This window comes from Leptonotus elevatus, chromosome 8 (genome assembly GCF_054856555.1).
Source record: "Leptonotus elevatus isolate MCC_2025b chromosome 8, RoL_Lele_1.0, whole genome shotgun sequence".
NCBI classification, from domain to species: Eukaryota; Metazoa; Chordata; class Actinopteri; order Syngnathiformes; family Syngnathidae; genus Leptonotus; species Leptonotus elevatus.
In genome coordinates, this window is record NC_141246.1 from 15,315,798 (window position 1) to 15,328,801 (window position 13,004).

The 13,004-nt window shown below is 37.1% G+C and overlaps 1 protein-coding gene across 2 annotated transcripts in view; it reads left to right on the top strand.

The window, feature by feature from the left end:
• The window catches only part of sgcz (sarcoglycan zeta), a 262,252-nt gene that overhangs the window by 212,616 nt on the left and 36,632 nt on the right, over positions 1–13,004 (top strand). The gene's annotated exons all lie outside the window — the stretch shown is intronic.

Sequence of the window (13,004 nt, forward strand, 5' to 3'; positions counted from 1 at the left end):
GGGCAGTTCAATGAAAAAGCTAAATTGAATTATGTGGGTCATTTTTTTTAGCCATCTTGGGACATTAAATATATGTATATAAAACCACAGTGTATAATATCAATTATTTTGTGAAAGCTAAAAGCATTTACACATTGTTGTACGTTTCTTATTCCGCCATTTTTCATCTGTCAACTACTTCTACGTTTCTCAACCGGTTGAAACCATACCAACTTAAACATGTTTCAAAAATTCACACTTTACTAGCTATTATTTTTCTCATTCCAAATATTCAGAGTTTTCCCACAATTCAACATTTTCACCCCCAAAATCCACATTAATTTCCAATGAGACATTCAACAATTTGCTCCCAATTGAAATAAAAAATGTTCAGCTCATTCAATTCACCTTGGGATCAATTTTCAACATTCCCTCAATTCCAACATAGCCAAACTTATTGCACATTTGGCACCAACAAAATTCCCCACTCATTTCGAGGGTATTGGTTTGAGTTAAGGCTCATAAAGTTCCTACTCAAAATTCATTATTTAAAATTCAAAATGTTCAGCTCATTCAATTCACGTTGCCATTTAATCTGATATAGTTCACCTGCACAAAATCCACATTCCACATAAATCTACATATTCAATGCAATCATATTTCTAAATGTCCTATTCATTTCCAATGTCCCATTCTATATTAAAAATGTTCCGCTCATTCAGTTCACTTAATGCTTAACATCCCCACAGTTCCCACATTTGTCACTCACATATTGCACATTTTCACCAACATAATTTCACCTAATTGCATATAATTATTCTTCAATATCATTCCACATCATTCAATTCATGTATTTAACCACTACCTTTCAAAAGTATTTTATATCATTCAATACAAATGTATTATTATTATTATTGTAATATTATTATATCATTTAATGCTATTCAACATAATTACATATATTTCAGCAACATTCCACCTCACTCAATATGATTCCACGTTTCTATATATTTTTTTTCCATTCAGCATTTCAGCAGTCACACACAATTTCCTCCGAAATTGCTTCATCTCTATGCTATTTATAATGCTGCCTATGTAAAAGTGTCTTCCTTTTAGCACATTTAGCTTCTGACTAGCGGCTGTGGATTTTACCTCCCACAACTTCACTGCTGTGCTTGTCATTCAGTCTGTTTCACAGAGAACAGGTTGCAAGTCAGAAAAATATGAGGTTTATGACTAAAAAAAAAAAAAAGTCTTAAGGGTTACAATGAGTTGCCACTGTGTTGGTACCCTCAGAGCTATTGCTTTTGTACCAAAGACCTCTTGAATTTGCACCTTGGGAGCCTAGTCTTTAGTACGGAACTCGGAAGATGATTTTTTAAATTATGTTTTTATGTCGCACAACGTAAGTTATAACACACCAGAGGTGGTTTAAGTCACAAATGTACGAATAACTCTCAATCTCAAGTCTTAACCTTTAATTTTCAAGCACGTCCCAAGTCACTGCGGAAAACTGGTCGTCAGTGTGACGAAAGTCGGGCTGGGCTGTTACCTCAGCAGGATGAGGTCTGGCCCCGAAAGCTGCTTGATTTTTGCAAGAAAGGTTGTTTTATTTTAGGGATAGGGTGTATCTTGAGAATTCCACATACAAGTTATCAAGATTAAGTTATTAGAACTTCTTCACAAATGAGATGTTACATTTCAAGGTTCATCGCATGTAAATAAAAAACGTTCAATGAAAACCTGGGACCTGTTTTAAATTGTGGGGGGAAATTCCTTTGTCTTTTAAAACAGAATACGTATAATGTAGAGTTTTAGTTTTGGGGGATGGGTGTGGTCTGCTGTTGGTTGTAGCATGATACAAGACAGTGAGGACATAACAATGAACGGAAAATCACAATACAAGTAATACATGTACTGTAAGTTTACAAGGAATTGTAAATAAAATGGAGTTAGGCTGTCTGAGGTGAGTTTACGTCTTTCTAATAAGAGTGCTCATGACATTCAAGAAGTTCAGTAGCCGCCTAAAGGCCCTTCAAACATTTCTTTAAGATGCTGTAACAGGAAGAAAAAAAAGTCAGATTTGCATATGAGGAGACATAAACCACACCATGCGGCTTGATGGAATGCATAATTACATGATCATAAAGACAAGACTGTGCAAGAATTAAAGAAATAAAATTATACCGAGCAAAAAAAAATAAAAAGATGCAAGGCAATTGCCTGAGTACTGTTTTATGAACAATATACAAATGCAAAATATGATGAGCTGTGCATTACAAAAATAAGGTAAAGGGTTACATACGCATAAGTATTTATTATACTGTAAATATAACCAGCGCGATGAGTGCTTGCAGACTTCCACCAAGGCCTAAACATTTGTCACCTGCAAAATCAATGAGTTAACTTGTTTGCCGTTGGTATAATGACATTTTTCAACCATGAAAACACAGCCCTAGAAATTGGAATTACAGTATTTTATGGCCAATTAAGTTTTTCGTTCCTTTTAACGTCAGCTGTGATAAAATGTAGTCTGAGTTTTCAGACTGTCTAGACCAGGGGTCACCAACTATGTTTTAGATATTTCCCTCCTCCAACACACCTGACTCAAATGATCAGGGTCAGTATCAGGTTCTTGCATAGCTTACTGATGAGCTGGTCATTTGAATCAGGTGCTTTGGAGGAGGGACCCTCGGTATAGACCACATGTACAGTCTGATGTTGTCACTGTTAGATATAGCAATTACAGAACTTTTTTTTTTTTTATCACTGAATTTGCAGATGTTGGTTGTTCCATCGCAACCCGAAAGGTTGCAGGTTCGATTCTCAGCCCTTGTGACCATGCCAAAGAGTCCTTGAGAAAGATACTGAACCCCCAGTTGATCCTGATGCTGCGTCATCAGTAGGTAAAATGAGGAAACAGTGTTAAAGCGCTTTCAGTACATAAGGTAGACAAGCGCTATACTAGTCAAAATCCATTTACGAATTCAACGAAAGCCATGCTTAACACCTAGACGGGGGGAAAAAACAAGTCTACGATGTACTAGAGAAAAGCAATCATGGACCGTGAATGAGCGGATGAAAGTGATGTTCAGTGATGAATGGCAAATCTGTATTACTGGAGCTTTTGTTTGGTGCCGCTCCAATGAGATTTATGAAGACGACAGCCTGAAGAGAACGTGCACATTTCCACGGTCATTGATGATTTGGGGCTGCATGTCAGGTAAATGCACTCTTTTATCTTCTATAATTACACAAGTTTACATCGAGGTGATTTTAGTGGTGTGTTTTGGAAAAGTCAACTTGAGGTGGGTTTTTTTTTGGTTTTTGTATCAGTTCCCTTACCTTGTTCAATGCATCAGTGTGTATTTACATGTCAGCTCTTTTCATAAGCTGACCAGGCACTCCCTGTCCACACATGTACAGCCTTACCTTCTCTCACACTTTGAAGGTAGGAAATCCCTGACAGCTCCCGTCCTACTGTTAAAGCTCCCCAAAGCAGCTTTCCTCACCAAGAATCCCACTTTAATGCTGATGTATGGGAGTGTGTCCGTATGCCTATCTTGGAGGAGGCAGAATCAGTCTGTAAAATTGGTTGGCGAGACAGTCTGCAGTCAATTTAGTCAGGCCGCTAGAGGATGACATGAACTGTGTTGCATGACCTACCTTGTGTGGTAGCGCGCGCACACACTCACGCGCGCACACACACACACTTTGGACAAAGCCAAGCCAAAGCTAGCATTTCCCCTGAATACAAATTACTTTACATGCACATTAAAATGCAATCCGCACAGAACTTGTGACAACTGTCCTCACACGGATACTCCGAGTTCAGACACAAATACACACATGCAAACACACACGCACACGATTAATTTAAAGATCTAAGTGGCTCCTTGATAAGACGGAATGGAACGGAATGAATTCTCCAGAGTATTCTGTGGAAGCCCATGGGTCTTAGCCTGCCACTGCTGTCTGCTGCCTTTGTGCTGATTCGGCAACACATTTTTATGACTCTGCCTCACACACAAACAAAAGCATATAAAAGACCCTTAGAATCATCCTCACATTTGTTCCTCTTTACAAAGACACTTGCCACTTGAAGCATAATGTTTGACCTCTGTAAAACCCTGATCTGTATTCCCTCACAAAAGAACAAGTACTCTTTTTGCTTATACAAAATCATATGTCACTGGAATGGAAAGGTGAAATAAATGTATAAACATAACAGTTTGGATGGCTGAAGTTGAACACAGATGGAAAACGGTGAACTGGACCATAACATGGCTAAATCTTCAAAATAATGACATTTCTGTGAATTAACTCATTCACTCCCATTGACGGCTATAGACGTCAAAAATGCATTTGAACTATTTCTATGAGTTTCACATTTTTTTCCACTTTTGTTAACAAGAGTATGAAAACCTTACCTTTTTTGTACATTTAGAACAGATATAAAATGTGTGATTAATCGTGAATTAACTAGTAAAGTCATGTGATTAATTACAATAAAAAAAAAATCGTCTGATGCCCCTAATTAAAAAAAAACATTATTAAAAATTAGGGGCCTCAGACGATTAAAATGTTTAATTGTAATTAATCGCATGACTTCAATAGTTAACTGGCGATTTGTCATAAATTGTATATCTGTTCTAAATGTACAATAAAAAAATTCTAGGTTTTCATACTCTTGTTAACAAAAGTGGAAAAAAAATAAAACTAACTAGAAATAGTTCAAATGAATGGCAGTGAATGAGTTAATTTAATTTAATAACTGTTTGTGTTTAGTATATTGGGTCACTGCAAGTCCAGTGAATCATGCCAGTACATTTTATGCTGTTGGAAATCCTGTTTATTTCCATTTTTAAATATTTTAAATTTAATCCTGTCAATTTCCATTTGAAATGATTCAACATCATTGAATATTTTGCTCTTTGTACATGCGTGCAGCTCATCCCACGACTGCATGTTCCTTACAAATGGGCAATCGTTTTTTGAGGAAACTAAACAAGCTTTCCAATAGTATAAGGTTTCTTGGCCAGAAGCATTGTCACTTTAAAAAAAAAAATATATTAACACACTCAGACTATTAGATTGAACACAAAGTCATCTCACATGTACTGTATCAATTTCTACTGGTTGAACATTGGAGCTGCTTATGCTCCAGCCTCTGTTGACGTTAAACAACATTTAATCCACAAGGAAGTAAGTGGAAGTAAAATACACTTAAAAAGTAGCCACACATATATGAAACTTGGGTTTTAAACACTGACATGATGATGCAATAAACACTCGTGCTTTTGTTTTGTAAACTTGTTATAGTTTTTAATACTTGATTTAACAACAATTACGTGACGACATTTTTTGTAGAAGTGACAAAACTGTCGAAACACTTTAAGAGGATTTTACTTTTCTCAGCCTTTGAATCTCACCAGATCCACATGATTATAATCTTTACATTTTCAACTACTGGCAGGCAGCGGCCAGATCCAATCTCCCTGCAACAACTTATTCCTTGTTGAAGAATACATTGGAAGAAGCATCAGCATCACCTTGAGTGCTGAGGCAGACCAAATTTAAACAAATATTTACTTGACTTACTTTGTTTAAAGGCTTACACATTTCTGTGGCAGTTTGTAAACACAACATTCCGAATTGACACTCCTCCCATCGGGCTCAAGTAACGAAGAAGGCGTTGATACACTACCTAAATGCCCCTCCCCCTGAAAAAAATGAAGCGAGGAAATGTGCGCTGCAGTGTGTACAATTTATGTGCTTTAATATCTTAATATTTGGTTCAGAATCAGCTACTTATCACAAATAACTGACACGACTTCCTTCAAATTCATCCCTGGAGTTCCACGGCACTTTTATTTATTCACACAGTAGAGTGGGTTGTGCCACCGCGCAAAACTGGACAGTCATTGGATAAATGCTGGGCTTTTTCTCGCCCATTAGTGATGGGTGGATCGTTCCAAATATCGGTATTATCGATACCAAGTCAATATCGAATCGATATTGGCACTATAATATCGATCTAGTAGTTTAGTTTCAGTTTGCCTCTTTTATGCACTTTTGCGGTTGGGTCAAACAGATAACAAGTATGTCGCCGCACTCTACTTCTGTCTGTCATGTCAAAGCAGAGCAGGCACAGGCAGACTTGCTCCCGCTCTCCCTCCTGCCCTCCTGTGTTTCGATCGTGTAACCCTAACTCTAACCCTAGACCCTTGAAAAAGAATTTGTTTTGTATGTTGTTTTATATTTGCTACATGGTAATCTATACAAAAGGAGTGCAATGAAGGCAATGTTTTTTATTTTTTTTATTTGTAGTTTTTGAACAGTATATGATAAAGAATCTGTTGGAATTTGTTTTCCTATGATCACTTTGTGCACTTTGTTTAAGAAAGTGAAAATGTATTTTGTTATAGTTGTAATGTTTCTGGACAAAAAACATTTATAAAGTAATTTCTATTTATCAACAAACTGTCCTACTTTTGTCCTTTGTTTAAAAAATAAAAACACAATAACACTTGAAGGTTGAAAATTGATTGTGATCAAGCAATTCGGCTAATTTAAAAAATAAAAAAATTATATATACCATAATTTTCGAAAAATATTGATATTGGTATCGGAGATACTGGCCCTGTATTTAATTGGTATCGATCCGATACTAAAATTTGCAGTATCGCACACCACTATCGCCCATCGGATCCTCAACATTCAACCGCTGAGTGATGATTGGATGATCTGTGGGAGACGTAAAAAAAAAAGAAGAAAAAAAAGCTTCCACTCATTTGGATGACCAGCAGTCGCAGCTTGTCACAAGTGTTACCATTCTAACATTTCCTGAGACACGGACGGGTACATGCAGCAATATGCTATGAATCATTCTCACTTGAATCTGAAAATTCTTCTTCAGCATTCATGTTTAACAGCCAATGGGGTCTTTGCACAAATCCACTACTTCCCGAACTCCATACCACTCCTTCATTTCCTGTCTTTCATGAGTGGACAATCTGATTAATCCACGTGTGCCTGACCTCAGTAACCATGATGACAACGGCCAGACACACCTGGATTAATCAGGTTTGTCCAATCATGAAAGACCGGAAACAAACGAGTGGTGTTAAGTTCGAGAAGTAGTCGAGCTCATTTGTGAACCGCCCTTGTAGTCAGTGTCAAGTAGAGCAGATGCAGCTGAAGATGTTCTCGCAAAAGGATCTTCTATAGTTCCTTTTCTGTCACCCATGTGATGAAACAAACTGCTCACTTTGTAAGTGTCTTAACTTAAGTTTCCAAAACACACTTAACATGTGAGCTCCCTTGAGGATCCATCTGCAGCAGAAGAGATTCTGAGTGCGCGTGTTGGCCTTGGGCACTTCATCTCATTTTTATTGCACTCACTCACTTCCTTTCATCCCCCTTTTTCTTCTTTCTCTTCATCCTCTCTGTCGCTGTCAGCTCATTTATGTGAGTGAGAACCTTTCATCTTTGTCTTCTTAATGGCCAACCGTAAAGATGATGTGTGGACTTGGAGTTTTGAAGCCCTATCCTTTCACCCACCTAGGTAGTGATGTTACAGCGTTAGCAGTTGAATCCCAGCCATCAAAAGGAATACAGTAGGCAAATGTATTCCTGGTCAGATCACATTGGTTGAGCACAGTTTGAAACTATAAAATACTGAGACGGACTGCACTAACCACATAACCATTACAAGTTGATGTTCGGCTTATTCTGTGACCCTCTCCCATTATGTCTCATTTGAAAACAGATTTAGAGTTGTGATGCATTGTCATGAAGTCGCTTTCGATATTGTTGAAGGCCTGGCTCACGTTCTCGATTCTAGTTCATCTCCAACATTTTGATGGGCTTCAGGTATGGGTTCTAAAGTTCTTGACACCAAACTCGCGCTAGCGTACCTGGATGGTCCTTGCTTTTAAACTGTTCCTACTTTTTAAGCAGAGAATTGTCCAAAAACATATTTTGGTGAAGTAATAAGATTTAGGGGGACACTGATTGATTAGTCTGCCCCTTTTTAATATTCTAAGCATGTGTAAAGTTGCTCACCTGATAAGTGAAATTGGAGCAGTGCAGCATTAGCAACATTTTTATGTGGGTGTGCGTGTGGGTGTGCGTGTGTGTGTGTTATGCCCTGGCTGTCATATTGACTTTTCATATCCTAAATGCATGTACCACTAATGAATGCTTATATTCCTCAAGCAGGAGAAGTATTGGCAGCGCGTATGCATATAGAGATGCTGTTTTCTGTTTGGCTAACCGGACAGGCCACATGAGTTTTGTAATGCATCTCAAAAAGTTAGAAAATTGTGAGTGGTAATTGGAAAGCACTGTTGACATGCCCTTGAGCAACACCTCTAAACTCATGAGGGTACAAAACAGTTGGATAGATTGTATTTTATGCAATGACTCCTTTAGTGCATCTATATAAAGTGTGTACTTGTTTAAAGCACGTATGTCTCGTTGGGATTCATGAAATTAAATATGTGTATCAAAATAAGTTAAAATAAAATAAAATGTTTATGTCATGAATGCAAACAGGCAAAAGATATTCAGTGCCTGCCATCGGGCGACGATGTAACGTCATTCTTTGGGAAAGTAAGGGGAGCTAGGTATAAACCGCTTAGGGCTTTTTCAAATCAATTTATTTATTTATTCATTTATTACTTTACATTTTTTTATTTCTTCATTTAATTATTGTATAACTAAATGCAAACTAATGTAAACTTTCCTTGTGGTTGAGAATCGTAATTATGGCAAATGAAGAAATTTACATCCAATGCAACCTTTTTTTTAATTATCTTTTTTTAAGAAATGCAGAGCTTATAGGTTTTCACTCAGTTTCTATATGTATTTATATTCCCATTAGGACTATTTTTTCCTCTCCTTTTTTTGGACTCCTGCCAAACAGTTAATGTGCCAGTTTCCAGTAAAGATACTTAAAATTGATTTACTTTCTTATTCATGTGCAGCAACTACACCTGCAACTGTAACAAATTACTATACATAAATAATCAAACATAAAACAACTTAGACAATTGAGCATAGCCATTTAAAAACATTAAGGAAAAACAAAACAAGAATGGGATGCCATCCCACAGCAGTGCATGACCAGGTTGTTGTTGCTCTGTATGGTACTACACTACACATTACTGATACTCCTGATTGTTAAATGAATATGTCATTAAGTTGCCAAATATGTCTTGTTTCTACGGCCTGAACTCATCTAATAGACCAAATAAGATGGCAACAATAGAATAGTCAATTGGGCATTGGTAGGAATAAAAAAAAGTCAGGAAACAAGATTTCCAATTGCATAAGATTTATTGTAAAGTAACATTGTTATTGCAAAGAAATAATCTGCTAAACTGTTGGGTAACATATTTTCCTTCCTTTCATAAAGATTGGTCAGGAGTCAGTAAGTCGTACTTAAGATGGCTGCTTGAAGGTTGCATTGCGGCACCTTCCTGATGCATTTGTACAACAACCGACCCTCCATTCACTTGCGGGTCATCTCGCTCAGATAGGAAAGGAATGGAAAGTTCCTTAGCAAAAGCAAGGATCCAAAGAAGCCTCAAGGGTAAATATTTTTCTGCCCCAGACAGGAAGTGCATCACTAATCAGACAACACGAGCAAAACAACTTCATCATAATTATCTTGCTCATCTACAATAATATTTGACTTAATTTTTTGTTGTCCTCAAGGAAGTTGATGGATGGATGGATCTTATGAGTTACTGATTTTGAAATGCCTCTACTGTTGAGGGCTGTTATTGTAGTTGGTAGATTTTTTTAGGGAGTATTTTTCTGGCCAGTGGGATGTTGTATTTTCTGCCTGATGGGAGGAGACTGAGTGAATGGCGGAGGGGATGAGTGGGTTCCACAGTGATCAAGGTGGCTTTCCTGATAACAGAGCGCTCATACAGATGGGACGGTGTCGACTGTAGACTGTGGTGAACCAATTATTTTTGCCAGCTTGTTCTGTGATGCGTGACAGTTTTTGTTTTGTTTGCTCGTGAGCAAGTTTTACCAGGATGTGATATTAAAGATGAAAATGGATTATATGAGTGACTTGCAGACCATCATCATCATCATGTTTTTTGTTGATACTAAAATGTCTCACTTTCCTGACAAGATGGAGACGTGGGAGGGTTTGACTGAAAAATTGTGTCGGAGTGTAAGAAGTAACACCTCGTTATAGTGGGCTACTATGTATTTGGTGCTTTTGATTGCATTGCAGCGCTGTTGACATGTTGCGCAAGTTACAAACTCGCATCGGCTTCATCGCAAATTGTAAACAAACCCTTCAGCCTGCATATGTTTTTCAGTTGTTAAAAGGCTGTTTTAGTGATTGATTTAGTATGACTGCTGAAAGTCAGGTCCGAGTCTATCAGCACCCAAGATTAGGGACTTGGTCTTTTTTTTTTTAAAGACAGTGACTTGAAGTGATTACTAACAGCAACCCTGTTTTTGGGTAGATGTCTATGCTGTTCTGAGTGTTATTCAAAATGCGTATGCATCTTTCTGTACTTGCTAAAGTACTTTCTTTTTAATTTCGATTGGTGGGTATGAAAAAGAAGCATAATTCCATTAATGAGTGCACATTTTTCTTACCTCTTTTTAAGGTCCAAGTGCTCCCTCCCTTGATTGTCATTTCTCCCATTCACACGAGCTTTTTAATCATGCATAGATCTCATCTCTTCATGCAACACATTAATTCCCCATCGACTTTGTTACTGCCTTCTAAACTCCATTTTATCGCTATCATCATCTTTAACTCCTTACACTAATTACATTCTCTTTTATCAGAGTGGAATCACTCAGCTCATTTCTCTGATGCTGTTGCTTGGAAATTGGGATTATAAAATGGCTGAAATTAAGGGACTGAACGGCAAAAGGTTAATAGGTGCTTAATGATACTCTAGGTGGTAAAAGTATGTTGCTGTTCCCAAGGCAAAAGCTTTTATGTGCCGTTGTAGTTAAGATTTGTGGATTCGTATGTGCACAAATAAAGAATACCGTGAAGATAATGGATGCAATCGCGTTTTTGAAACATGAGGTCGGTGTCGCAGTTAAGCAGCTGAATGTCGGCCAAAATTGGTTTCTGATTAGTGTGCGGAGAGTGAGCACTTGCAGAGCCTTGCATAAAATTCAATTGTTCCATTACACACATTCTAATTATGAATCTACATCTTTGCAAATCCCCCTCTGAGAAACAAATGATGTACATAACAATCATGTTTCACAGTGATCTCATTTTCAGCTAGAGTGAGGTCTTTCTGCCTTTAATTGGTGGCACAGAACACACACACGCACAAAAAAAGATAATGCTGAAATTAGTATCATTCTGTGTCACTGCCTCATCCAATCAATAGATCAGACAGCCATCTTTCCAATTTTATAAAGTCAGTCCATGATCAAGTCAATAATTGTAATGAGCCATTTAATAATACATAGCTTGGAGCATTAATGAACTGAAATACATTGAAGAGGCTGCCAAGGACTTAATAAAGACGCGGATATACTTCCATTGCTGATCCTATAGCTTTCATTTGACTTATATTGTATGCAAAGGTCAATTGACGACGATATAGTAAGTAAATAAAGACAAATGTTAGTGGTAACCTATGTCTTTTTTTTTTGTAGATAAGGGAGATAAGAATGTCCTTTCTGTAAAGAAAGTATTAAACTTTTCTTTTTTTTGTTGGACTGTGTGCCCCTCTCTCCACATACATCATTGACGAACTGCCCCTGACTTATTCCACCAGACCTCCCTATGGAAATATACCATATTTTACAGTTATGTGATATGTCTAGAGCCACCTCATCATTTTAAAGATGCAATCTTTACCTTGGTATTAAGGCTAACAGTCCTCTGTTCGATATCAATCAGGCCAAAGGACAATGGGGAAAAGGAGACATCTTCTTTTTTTTCTTTTTTCTTTTCGTTTTTATGAGCTTGGAATGTGTCTGAAAATGAATATTTTATTGACTGCCATAAAGTTACAATGTACTGACACTCTTTTTTTTTTCAAGATTCAGCTTTACATGGCAACCAAAGGAGTTTGATGGGAAACGTCATTCCCATTATCCTTGGAATAGTATAACACAGAGCAAACTTCAGAAAATAAAAATGTATAAGAGCTGCAAAGGACCTTCATGATGGCAGCATTAATATAAATTATTATTTAATTATTGCAAGACCTCATCTTATGCAAATACAAAATAAATACCCCTTCAATACACTTGTATAGGCTCTGGAGAAAAAATGTCCATGTATGGTAGGTTGAATAAACGAGTATACATAATACTTTCGCTGTGTAAAGCTCCTGCAGAACAAAAAGCAATCTCTTGACATATATGACGCATGCTTAACGAGTTAACAACTGAATTTATGTCATGTCCACAACACACCAGACTGCACAGCATCCTACATTTCCAACTGTTTTTCTTTTATAGTCAGTGCTGATGAAAGAAGCTCAATGTTATTGCCATTGTTTTTGCAATAGCAGAAATTAAAGAATTTAAAAGGTGGTTCCAAAAATCATCCAACAACCAGAGGACAAAAAAGCCAAATTGTATACAGTACATCGATTATACTGTGAACACTAAGTTGTCAAATGAAATACATCAAATTTAATGTTCGATTTTCCTCTAGCACTTTATCACTCCTATTTCTCTTGCAGACTTGAAATCAGATTGATAAATGAAGCCAACAAACAGCACTAATTTGTCTCCCCGGTGTCTCTCCCTTTTATATTTTATGATGTTAATGACTATTATAAGTTGTTACAGTAATTGGGCCACCAACCTGCCACTTTTGCAGTCTTGCTATTTAACACTTTTGGTCAAATTATGAATGTTTCTTTCCTAAGAGTTGTTAAAGAAACACAGACAAGATTAAAGATCTGGCCCAGTAAAACAAAACAAAAAAATGCATTCAAAGGTGGTGACTCTTTGGTTTCATGCTGTTGCCTCATAGACAAAATAATGCAATTGCTTTTGCC